The following is an 11,739-nucleotide window of genomic DNA, read 5'->3' as shown; positions in this document are numbered from 1 at the left end:
TTTACCAAAAGTGGAGGTGTGGGATTCCACTGTGTGAGGTCCTCCTGAAAAAGCTTCCTGGAAATAAAGGGGTTTGAGGTTTGATCTTCACAGTCTCAGTTCCTCTGTGGTTTAGCAAGCTTCTCTGCTTATTAGCACGGTCAGAATTTAAAATTCTTTCTTTTTCTCACATTGTGCCTAAAAGAGAGCACATTTTATCCACATGTTCTATCAAAATACAAAAAGTTTCCTTTTATCTTTGAGGGGTAATTACTCTCTGCAGCCAAGTTGGGTTGTGAACTCTGTGCCAGCGTAACCACAAAGTTGTTAAATTATTAAGCGTGACCTACATTTCATCTTTAGCCAATGACAATCTCTGTCTGTCATACATTTGGCCAAGTTTCTCACAAGACACGCTGTTGAAATAGTGCTGTGGTATTTCCCCGCAACAGATATAATTTTATATAACGATTTGACGTGAACAGTTAATTTATAAAAAATTGAATTGTTGAAAATTCAATCATGTGAGTATTAATATTCATAACAAATGCCGACAGTCAGTGGCAGCTCTATTTTTTTTTTGCATTCTTAAGCAAAGGCCTTGCTCTTCCACACAGGCTTCCCGTCTATACCAACTTTCCAGTGTCTCAAGGGTTTTAACTGCCGCCGTGCACTTAGTGACTGCACTTTTTCCATTGCTATGGCAAACCCTCCATGGAGCCAGCAGTCTTCTTGTGATGCATGGCTGAGCTGGTGCGCCAGGGGGTTGTGAATGGTTGGCTTAATGGCCCTTAAATTTACCACTGGCTGTCAGTCAACATGGGACCTAAGTAAATGTCAGGGATTATGAATCAAGCTTGTAAAAATGGTAAGAAAGCTCATTTTCATCGCACACTAGTAAAAAGTGGACACAGTTGGAGGGAATTCATTGCGTCATCCTTTATTCTACCTCAGTTTCTGTTGTATTGCCATGATAGTATGGTATCATGGCAGTCCACAATTATATATAGAAGAGGCAGGTCACTACTTTTGAGGAGAGTCAAAAAAGAATGCTTTCAGGCCTTGACATCCACACATAGTTTGAATTCAGCCCTCCTTGACAATGAGTGACATCTGGGGCAAACCCAGTGATTCAGCATCCTACAGGAAATCCCAAAGACCAAATTCTCAGGCAGCACTTTAAAATGCAGAGGCCAAATAATACGTGTGAGATTGAGCAGGCAGATTCAGGGATTTCAATGTCTTTTTCACTTCATGTCTCATGTCATAAGTGGAATAGAGCTATGGGCCTTTTAAGCAATTATCTCAGCAATTTGATTTAGCGTCCTCAGAACTTGACCTTTCTCCTGAATCGTTGTTGTGGCGACAGTCTGTCTCATGTTTCCCTTTCAGTGCCAGTTAAACAGAGCAGACAAGAGACCATTCTACCTCCACATTTCCTTCTATCCTGTAGCAGAAAGTCCATAACTTTTACACCCAATGTTACACCCAGACAATAACTGAACCACTCCTCAGCACAGACAAATAAGACTGTGGACTTTAAAGTTAAAGGTGTGTCTCATCGGACGTGAGTCAATTAAAAACCGGGAGTGCAGAATGTGGACTGGGTGGATTCATGCCATAAATGGAGGATATCAGCTCCTCTGAGTTTGAATAAATCCACACAAGGCCTCAAGATGCTTTGCCCCCACCCCGAAAGAAACACAGGAAAACCGCCTTAGAGCACGGCCAGCCACACGCACATACACACATGTGCACGTGGTAAAAAATAAACACCCAGAGGGGAAAGGGAGGAGCAGATGATGGAGTAGCGCAGCATCCGTCCACTCCGTTTCCTAACTCTGTGTTTTGCTGTGAAATCCCTCTCGACCCCACCCCAGCTTTTTCATTCAGAGGGAGGGAATGTGCGCGGCACGCCTGTCTTTTCTGTAAATATATTTCGGACTCTTCTCCACCACCTTCTCCCATGCAGGGAAAAGACGTAGGCAGCCCCGGCTCCACGCCTCCACCCTCGCTCCATCCGAGCTTCCTCATGAGGAAGGAAGTTGGCTCTCTCCACCATGTGAGAGGTTAAATCCCAGAGAAGGGAAGCGAAGGGTGTCGGCCCGGACCCCTCGACTGACAGCAGGAAACATTTGGAGGAAACTGAAAGGAATTGTGTATCTGTTTTTCTAGTAGTAACCGAGCGGATGTGCAGTGTCAGTGAAGCAATGGCATGTCAGGGCTCTCTGACCTTACGTTCTGTCAAAACCCACTTGGTATTGAGCCATTTATCTACCCTGACATGTAAGTCTAACGTATTGTAACCCCGCCCCCCACAAAGCAGTATTTTATAATGTGGTAAATACAAAATGTTTTACAATCTCATTTCAACTTAAACAGGGATGACAGCCGAAACATTAACGTCCAACATACCAGCCCTTCCCGCACATTACCAAGTGCCATTATTATAATCGCATCCAGCACTACTCCATGAATTCCACAGAAGACCGCTCTTCAAGGCCACACTGTACATACACTGTGTTACTTCTCCTGAACCCTGCTATCCTCTGGATTCGGTCCAGCTCGAGAACTGTCAACAGTTATTGTCTAACATTGCCAACACTGCTTTGTCATCTACGTTAAAAGGCAGACATTAGACATTTTATTCAGTGACTTTCTTTTAGCTCGTCCATCTTATCTACATAATACATGACGTTACATGTCATTTAGCAGACGCTTTTATCCAAAGAGACACAATAAGTGCATTTCAACATTTGCGTACATACAAGAGCTAGAAGTAAGTAAGTGATAGTCATAAGTGTGCAAGTAAGTGCTTTTTTTTGTCGTCATCGTCTTAGTCGAGGTAGAGTCGGAAGAAATGTGTTTTTAGTCGGTGGCAGGCGGTGTGGAGGCTTTCTGCTGTCCGGATGTCGATCAGGACAGCGAACAGTCGTGAGTTTGGCGAATGCCTCTGCGATCCTCTCAGTGACGGGGCAGCAAGCCGGTTAGTCGATGCAGAGCGGAGTGGGCGGGCTGGGGTGTAGGTTTTGATCATGTCCCGGGTGTAGGATGGACCGGATCCGTTTGTAGCATGGAACGCAAGCAGTTTTGAGTCTTGAAGCGGATGCGAGCAGCTACAGGAAGCCAGTGAAGGGAGCGGAGGCGCAATAGCAGCATGATGGAATTTCTCCTCACATTTTAATGACAGCCAGCATTCCTTGCATATCTATTATCATGATTGATGAATCTAAAAGGCAGCATAAGGAGACATAATATCTAGTGGCAACTGTTATATAATGATCCCGTTTCCTTGTTTTGTTCTCACTACCATTGTGAATACAGTCTCCATGTACAATATTCATTTATCTGAAGAAGTATAAATTATTACAATGACATATATTATTTGTTTATGTACTTATTTATTACAACCATCCATGGTCCAGTGGCATGTCTCAATTAATCAGCTAAAAGCATAGACATGTATAATAACAGTGGTTGCAGTCTTCTGGTTTACTGGAAGTAAGACTATATTGACTCGCCACGACTCTGCTGGTTGCAAGAAGAAGTAAATATGAATGGATGTCAATGGGAAACTGAGCCTATAGTACTCACCTGAATTATATATATATATAAAAAAATCGCTAGTTGTCATTCTTCCTCAGTCAAACATGATGTAAATTGTGTAAAGTATGTTCCCATTTAGATGATACAACACAGCACTGTATGAGTATTGTTCAGTAGGAGCCTGGTTTTAGGTGACATCTTCTCTTCAGTAACGGCTTGTTCGATGCAGATGTTAGTTTTGCATCCAAGCACAGGCTCACACAGTGTGAAACTTATCTTGACTCTCTAATTTCAACTCACCAATGTAGAAATTGTTGTGTTCAATCCTGTTTTCCAAATTCATAGGCCAGGCTGGTATGGGTCATGAGACAATGACATTCGCCGGCCTTTATCTGGTCAACTGTGTTTATCGGTTAGTACTGAGAATCATGTTGAATAACATATAATCTTTTTTTTTGCAGTGACCTTGACCTGTGCCTTTTACTGCTGATATCAACACCCTTCAGTGCCGCTGCTTCAAACTACAAAGAGGTTATAGGCCACCGTTTCAAGACTGAGCTATTTATCTTCAAAGTTCACTCACAAAGGCAAGACAAAAACACCTTTGTTGAAGAATATTCTTGCCCGTTTCCTGTCGATTTGAGGGTTCCCAGATCGTGAAGCCTGCTTGAAAACATGAGAGTGAGAAAAGAAACTTCATCCAAGCACTAAAGCCTACAGTACATGAGGCGTCCATTTCTGAAACCTGTGTTATTACAGAGTGCTCTAATGAAAGCCCTTAATGTGTGGCTGCTATCCCTTCACTTGCGCACAAATGTGCTTTGCTCAGCTGAAAACAAATGCAACGACCTGCCAAACTTATTAATTACAATTTATGAGTACCAGACCATAGACCTTTACTTGACGGATACTTTCAAACCTTTTAAAGCCTATATGTCGATGGTGGCTATAAATAGAACAGTATCAGAATCAAATATTTGGACTCTTGAGATATTTTGGCAGGTACAGATGAAACTAATGTAGCTGCATTCCCTTCTGTAAAACATCTCACCTCTGTGGAGTAAGTCAGTATTTGGGTGACCTTTGCAATCACAGCTCAGTGCAGACCTATACATATTAAGGGGCTGACTTCATTATGTATCCATCTTGGTTTGTTTGACCACACTCTCATTTGAAAAGATTAATTGACCGGCTCAGACTGGCTCAGCTCGACTAAACTAAATATTTAAGTTTTTGAGGTGCATGTGGTTGCCTTCAGACCCTTTGGCGATAGTCTATACTTGAACCTGGTTTGTTTTTCTCAGCCCACGCAGCAATCACACCCTTCATCACATGTTGAAAATCTAAAAGAAAAGAAAGACACACAAGTCCCATGAATCACATGTAGAGGGAAAAACATCCAGTCCATCAAGCTTGTTATTCTATAGATTTCTTTTTATTTACATAGTTCCTTCTGGTAGCTCGAGTATTCAATTCTGCCTTATTACAGGATTCAATGGTGGATTACAAGGGATACACACTTGCTTAGACTAAACAAAGTAAGAAATGATTGTTGGTAAAGTCTGGGAAAGATTTTCACTGTTTGTGTCAAAGATGCATTTAAGTGATGTTGCATTTAAGGACTCAACGTAAGAGGCTCTTCTGAAGAATCAACGTAGAAACACTGCAATTCAGACCCCAAATTATGATGCAACAAGCGCTTAACGTAAACCGATGCCTGTGCTACAATGCTGTGTGAAAAGATAAAAAGGGAAATCAAGCATTTAAAGTGTCTTTTTTTTCCTTATAAACACCTCACTAGTTTGATTTTCTGTGTCTGTTCCTACCAAGAGCCACTGAGGTCGTTTCATTTCCGTAATAAAAGAGGAATCTTTTTGCATGAATAAGTTGAGAGTGAATGACTGAGATTTAGACTGTAACTGGGTTACTTGTCATAATGTTTGTTCCAAGAAAAGCAACTCAAGAAAAAAGAAAAACGATTTAAGAATGCCAAGAAAATTAAAAACTGACAAATGGTAAATTCATTGTGGGAAAGTGACTTTTCAGGTCAAGTCAAGTGTGAGAACAGTGTGAGAATTTCAGCTGAAGTAAAAATGGATCCTGCCTTGCCTGTTTGTTCATTGAGCTGGCTCGACACCATGAAAAAACAATGATGTTTGGTGGAAGTCGAAAACGAACAATAAAGACCTTGGACAAAAACTGAACACAAAGAGTTTCAGAGTGTATGCATTCACCATATTTCTTTTTCAGTTGTCATGAACAGCTGTGGACAGTCACTAACTCATCCATAATGACGTACTTTACATACCCTCAGAGCCCCTTGTCCTAACTATCACACTGGTAATTTAGCTCCATCTACTGATCTTGAATAGACATTGCACATATAATTAAGGCAATTTGAAGAATGTTACCCTAAAGATGATAAAGACTTAAGATAATGTCTGATGTTGAATGATACTGGGTATAGCCTTAGTGCACTGACAGGTATCACATTTATTTGAAGTTAATGCCACTTCTTCTCCAACTCTCCACTCCCAGGAGCTTTTCACCAGTGCAACAGGATCTGAATTACGTGACGTTATCTGAAATACACACAAACAAAAACTGATTTAAGAAGAACAAGATGTCACTAAGGGAATTTGCAACTGAGAAATAAAGTTGGACAATAAACAGGTGAGAACAGAGCAGTTTCGAGGTGGGACATACAGAAAGTAGAGGGGGCAAAACTTGCAAAAGTCTGCATTTGCAAACATTTTAAAATGTAGTTACAGACAAATATTATTTAGTTTCGACATACGACTGAAATTCCACATTTTGCACATTTTACAGACCGTCTTGGACCCAACTTCAGTTTCTCAGCTGCTCTGTAACTGTTTCAGCGGGATCTGTGTTTTGCAAGAGAACATGTATAATCATCACCAGTACAAGCAAAGAAATAAAAAAAAAAAATAGAAATGTTGATATTACATTGGGGGACATTTCGATTAATAGAGTTTGAAAAACATTAATTCTCAATTAAAGTAAATAGTCAATAGGTCATAGAATGAACAGCCTAAGAGGAAATTTACAATCTCAGTAGTCTGTGATTTTGTAGTTATTTCAGCTGAACCTGTTCTCTCAAATGAAGAATAACTGTGATGTACTTGATTTAAAACACTGACTCTTTTCCAAATATCTCTTACTTGAATAACCTGATACCAGATCTAAACAAAAAATCATTTATGGGTAAAAATGACAAGCTATTTCATTCCACTAAGACGTTTTAAAGCAAAGACAGCCAAAAGAAAAGAAAAGAAAGAAAGAAGAAATGGATGTGCTTCAAAAGACATGTCAAAATATTTACACATTTATTTCCAAAACATGACAATTGTTTGTCTAATTAAAAATTGTCTTTCTTTTCTTTCTCTGAAACAAAAGCAAAGCTTAACAAATGTTAATTGTTTTTGAAAACTAAATCAATCTATATATTTTAGCAACTTAGACACAGTCAGGAAAGTGTGATGGATGAGATGTTAAGCCGTGAGGAAAATCACTAGAGTAAATAAGCTAATAAATGAAGCTTGGATGGTTCATTGTCACTGTCCTGACTTATATGAACTGAACAATATGTGATTTATTTTGCTAAAACATGACAAAATGGCTGCTGTGCAAAAGGCCCATTGTTAATAAAGCTTTTTTCAATGCGGAAGTGATGAGCCAATCAGCTGATTAACAGGTGTTTATCAGGTGGGCACCTGCACTCACTTCTCTTAATCCTCCTCCGCCACCAGCACGTACTAACGTACGTTTGGTGGCACCACATCAATTCAACAGCTGCCGAAGAAGAAGAACAAGCCGCGACCAAGAACTTTTAAACTCCATTTCATTCGGTAAAGCCTGTTTCTAGGAGGACGGATTTGGTTTTTAAAACCACCGCGCTTGTCATGGCGGGCGTGTGACGTCAGACGCGCAAAAAGTGACACACTATTCAAACTGTGATTTAGTGTGAAGCGGCGGGCTTGTATTTAAAATATTATGCCCTACATGAATGAAGATCGGAGACGGCGGGTCGACCTGGTCCAGTTTGAGGATTTGCCGAGAAAGGTCAGTGAGTCTTTTAACGTCACCTCGTGTTAGCTGGTGGTGACGCCATTACTGTCGTGTCCAGTTCAGTTCTTTACATAACGTCATGTGTGTGTTTCTTTCATTTTAATTTGATGTAAAAATGTTTTGTATTTTGTTTTCTTTTCTCCAGACATTTGTTTTTGCCCCGAGACCGGGTTGAGCTGTCTGTCTTCACACACGGCACGTGCTGTGGATAGGTGAGTAACACAAACGGCCTTCTACTCTTATTTATTTGCAAAGTAAACTTCCCCTGTCACTAAAAAGTCACAAATATTCACATGTGGCATATACATATTAGCGCTGAAACAATTACTCGATTAATCGTCAACTATTTTGATAATCTATTGGTTTCTTGCTTCTTAAATGTAAATACTTTTCTTTTATTTGCTCCATATAACAAAACAAAGACGTTTAAGAACATCATAATTTCCAGGTTTGACAAACACATTTTATGGACCAAACGAATACTCGATTAATCAAGAAAGTAATGGACAGATTAATCGAAAATGATTATTAATTGCAGCTCTAAAACATATAGATGAAAAATAATTTCATTTGAAATTCTTCTATTAAATTGAACATTTCAGGCTCATTAACGCTAGTCATTGCGGATAAGAATGTACTAATTTCTCTTTTTTTTTTTTTTGTCTCCCCAGACGGTTCTTCATGAAGTCTTCTCAAAGTAAGGGGCGTTGTTATTATGGGATGCCGCTGTGCTCCCATGCTGTGTTGCTCTTGGCCGCTGTGCCGGCATGTATGGCTGCCTTGCCAGTACATGTATGCTTTCTGGTCGCTGTACCACTTCTTCTTTTGACCATACCATTCATTCAAACAGGTGGCCATGTCTCTTCTCTCTATTAAATTAATAGCTGTTAGGACTTATCGACTCAACACTAGTCAAGACCTGACAAGGCTTGTGTGAGTGGTGAGATGTGCGTTTTGTGCCCAAGGGGAGACAGTGGAGCATAAGTTAGTCCTTTTGCTTGTTTGGCTGTGAAAGTCCCCCCTGGGTGTATAAGTGTTAGACTGTCCTGGTCAGTTAGTTTTGTCTTGAACTGCTGAGCTAGTAATGTAGAACTCTCTGTTTTGGGCCTTCTTAAGCATCACTAAGTAACGTGGACATCATGTTTGTGTGTGGGCTGTGTGACAGACTGGGTGTTGTGTTTTGCATTGAATGAGTGAGTGGCGGCAATCAAGCCTTGAACCTTTTAGCTCAGCAGTGAAGTAGATGGTTAAAGTGTGTTTGTCATAGTGTGGTGTTGCCTAGTCTGAAAATGGTCACTGTACCATGAATCTAAATATGTGAAATGGCTTGATTATGCACTAACACTTCATTTGTAGGTGTGTCTACAGAAGGTAAGAATGATTTTCATTCTTTTTGGATGGCTGCCGTGTCGGCCTCCCTATCCCGTCTCTCTCTCCTGGTTTTCAAAAAAAATATTATTATCAATAATGATAATAATAATCAGAGTAGGGGGAAAAAAATATTTCCGAGTTGTCCGGGTCTCTCAAACCAGTGTACATACAGAATAGAAATTGAGGGGGTAAAAATGACCCACAACTGGTTAAAGCTTCAAAGCACAATATTGTTAAACTGATAAAAATAAAAGCCCAACCATATGAAATGGTTTTCCTCCCAATTTAGTCTGTTAATATAATCAGCTTAGTTCCAGCCATTAAAAATTTTAAAACGAAGCTTCGCAGATGTCCGTCCCTCGCCTCGCTCACCTATTTCTCCAACCAACAAGACTTCCACGCCATGGGCCAGCACGAGTTCCTGGTGGATCGCAGAATGGTACATCTTGGTTGTTGTGTGTGAGTAACTTTTTTTCTTTATGGGTGGGGTTGTGCTTGTCCTGTGCCATAACCACACTTTTATTTCAGCTCATCCAACGAGGAGGACCACCCATTTCTTCATCCAATTTCATTTCACAGCATTTCATTTGCATTTCATTTCATTTCATTTCCATTTTCCCCGTTGGATCTTCGAGGGATGCGTTCCATTTTCTGTCCGTCGGTGCATTTATTTATCCATTACCGTATTTATTGGTATATAATACATTTTTACAATACACTGTAAAATGCATTTTTTACAATGAATTGTAAAATGATAATAACAAATGTTGCAATAATTTGTAAAATTTTTTATCACATTTTACCATATATTGTAACATTTATAATTTAATTTAAAAATTTAAATTTTCTTAGTGTATGTGAGGGCTGTAATGTATTGTGTGCAAAAGCAATTTTGTGCACTATACGTCACATTTTGTCAGCCTTGGTGCTGCATTCCTAAAATTAAACATGGAGGAATTTATTTTTTTTCTAAATTTACCAAAAAAAAAAAAAAGGATTCTGCTTCAGTTGGTATTTGTTTGTTGTAGTTTTCTGGATGACCAGGACAAATCAGATGATTCTTGAGATGGGATCTATTGACAGAGTAGGCTCAGTTATATTTTTAAGTTGTCTTTGTCACTGCAACAGGGAATAGGTTTATCTATGATATGGCTGCCGTGCCATCTGTCTCTATCAAGATCAGCATGCTATAACTCCAACATGGTCACCTGTCCGTCCAATTGTCGCTCCATCTAAGTTTTATTTATATGCCCAAGTAGTTGCTAAAATATCTGCCATGAGTTTAGAACCTCTCCTGTCCTGTTCTCCTCAGACACACACATGCACTCACCACACCCCTTGTCAGCATTTCAGTTCAGCCATCCAATAGAACCACGTTAGTTGCGTCAAACAATTTCATTTTTCTTCAGTCTAGGCTGCTGTGCCTTGGCTTGACTCTGCTGGCTGCCATGCCCTCACACCTTTTTAATCTGTCTTGGCTGACATGCCACGAGGCCTCAACTCTTCCACATCTTTCTCTCAGCCACTGTGCTGCTCTATCATTTCTTTCTCTATATCTGACTTTTTTTCCTGTGCTCTTGCCTTTGTCTCAAAAGGCTTAAGGTGTGTGTCTGCATGTTTGTGTGTGGGTCCACGTTTGGAGTGACTGAGTTTCATAATTGACTGACATCAAAGTTAACGTTAAAGTTAACGACAAGTTGGAGGAATCCGTTGCCATAGTTGGACTGAAAACTACTGATGCTGCTACTACTGATATTAGTTCTATTACTACTACTGACTACTACTGACATTAGTACTACTGACTACCACTGATGGTAAGACATTAAAGAAACCTAGTACATTAGCAAAGCTTGATATTTAATGATCATAGGATAGGAAAATGCTATTGTCCTACTGCAAAAATGTTTGACAGTCAATAGGGTTAAAATTAAAGGTAATGCAGGAAATAAATAAATACAAATTAATTAATTAATTAAATTCCTTCCTTTTGGGGTTTTTGATGAGTAATTTTACCTTCCAGTTATTCAGCCCATGGATAATGCATTATGAAGTGTACAATATATTGACATCTGAGTTTTTGCATATTTCAGTTAAATGGTGGAGGTGCATGTGCAGGCTTGACAAAGTGAATTGTCCCTTTGCCTGTAATTTTTAATTATACGTATTTTTGATAGGAATTTGTATTCCATTTGTTGCACTCCACCATCAATACTATTAATGATTAAGGCCAGTTTGTCGACTCTGCCAAGTTTTTTTTTTCCTACTGGAGACTCAAGAATTTTCTGTTTGCGCGTCATGTTGGGAGGCCTCCCAGCAGGGGGAGTTAACCCACCCCTGCAAAAAAACAATGCGTCACTCGAGTAGGATCGTCAAATACTCACTGCAATGACAAGTTGCACAGGTTCACACATGGTATTGTCATCACTTGGTAGGCGGGGGTACAAGATAGAAGCGCGCTTGTGTTTCCTGGGAGTAAGCAAACTTGGCAGACGGACAATTTTTGTTTATTTTATTTTTTATTTTTACTTCTTTACCATCTATTGGTGGTGAAGTAATCAATGATAATCAAGAGTATCAGGTTGAATCCACATTTTACTATCTTCTTCAGTTTAATTTGAAACATTACTGTGGGCTGAATTTCAAAGGTCTAGATAGTCAAAGGCATAGGTTTAGTTTTGAATAGAATTATTGGAGTGTTATATCACTCTAATATTTATGGAAGTTTGATTTGAAAAAATGTAAAACTTATTTTCC

At 39.6% G+C, this 11,739-nt stretch overlaps 1 long non-coding RNA gene across 1 annotated transcript; it reads left to right on the top strand.

The window, feature by feature from the left end:
• Positions 1-7,246: 7,246 nt before the first annotated feature.
• LOC122759465 lies at positions 7,247-9,673 on the top strand. Its single transcript, XR_006358263.1, has 3 exons — positions 7,247-7,608; positions 7,760-7,826; positions 8,286-9,673. It is a non-coding gene; the product is annotated as an uncharacterized LOC122759465 (long non-coding RNA).
• Positions 9,674-11,739: the final 2,066 nt, after the last annotated feature.

This window comes from Solea senegalensis, linkage group LG18 (assembly GCF_019176455.1).
Source record: "Solea senegalensis isolate Sse05_10M linkage group LG18, IFAPA_SoseM_1, whole genome shotgun sequence".
Taxonomy (NCBI): domain Eukaryota; kingdom Metazoa; phylum Chordata; class Actinopteri; order Pleuronectiformes; family Soleidae; genus Solea; species Solea senegalensis.
The sequence above is the reverse complement of the archived record's forward strand: the minus strand, read 5'-3'. Positions and strand labels throughout refer to the sequence as shown.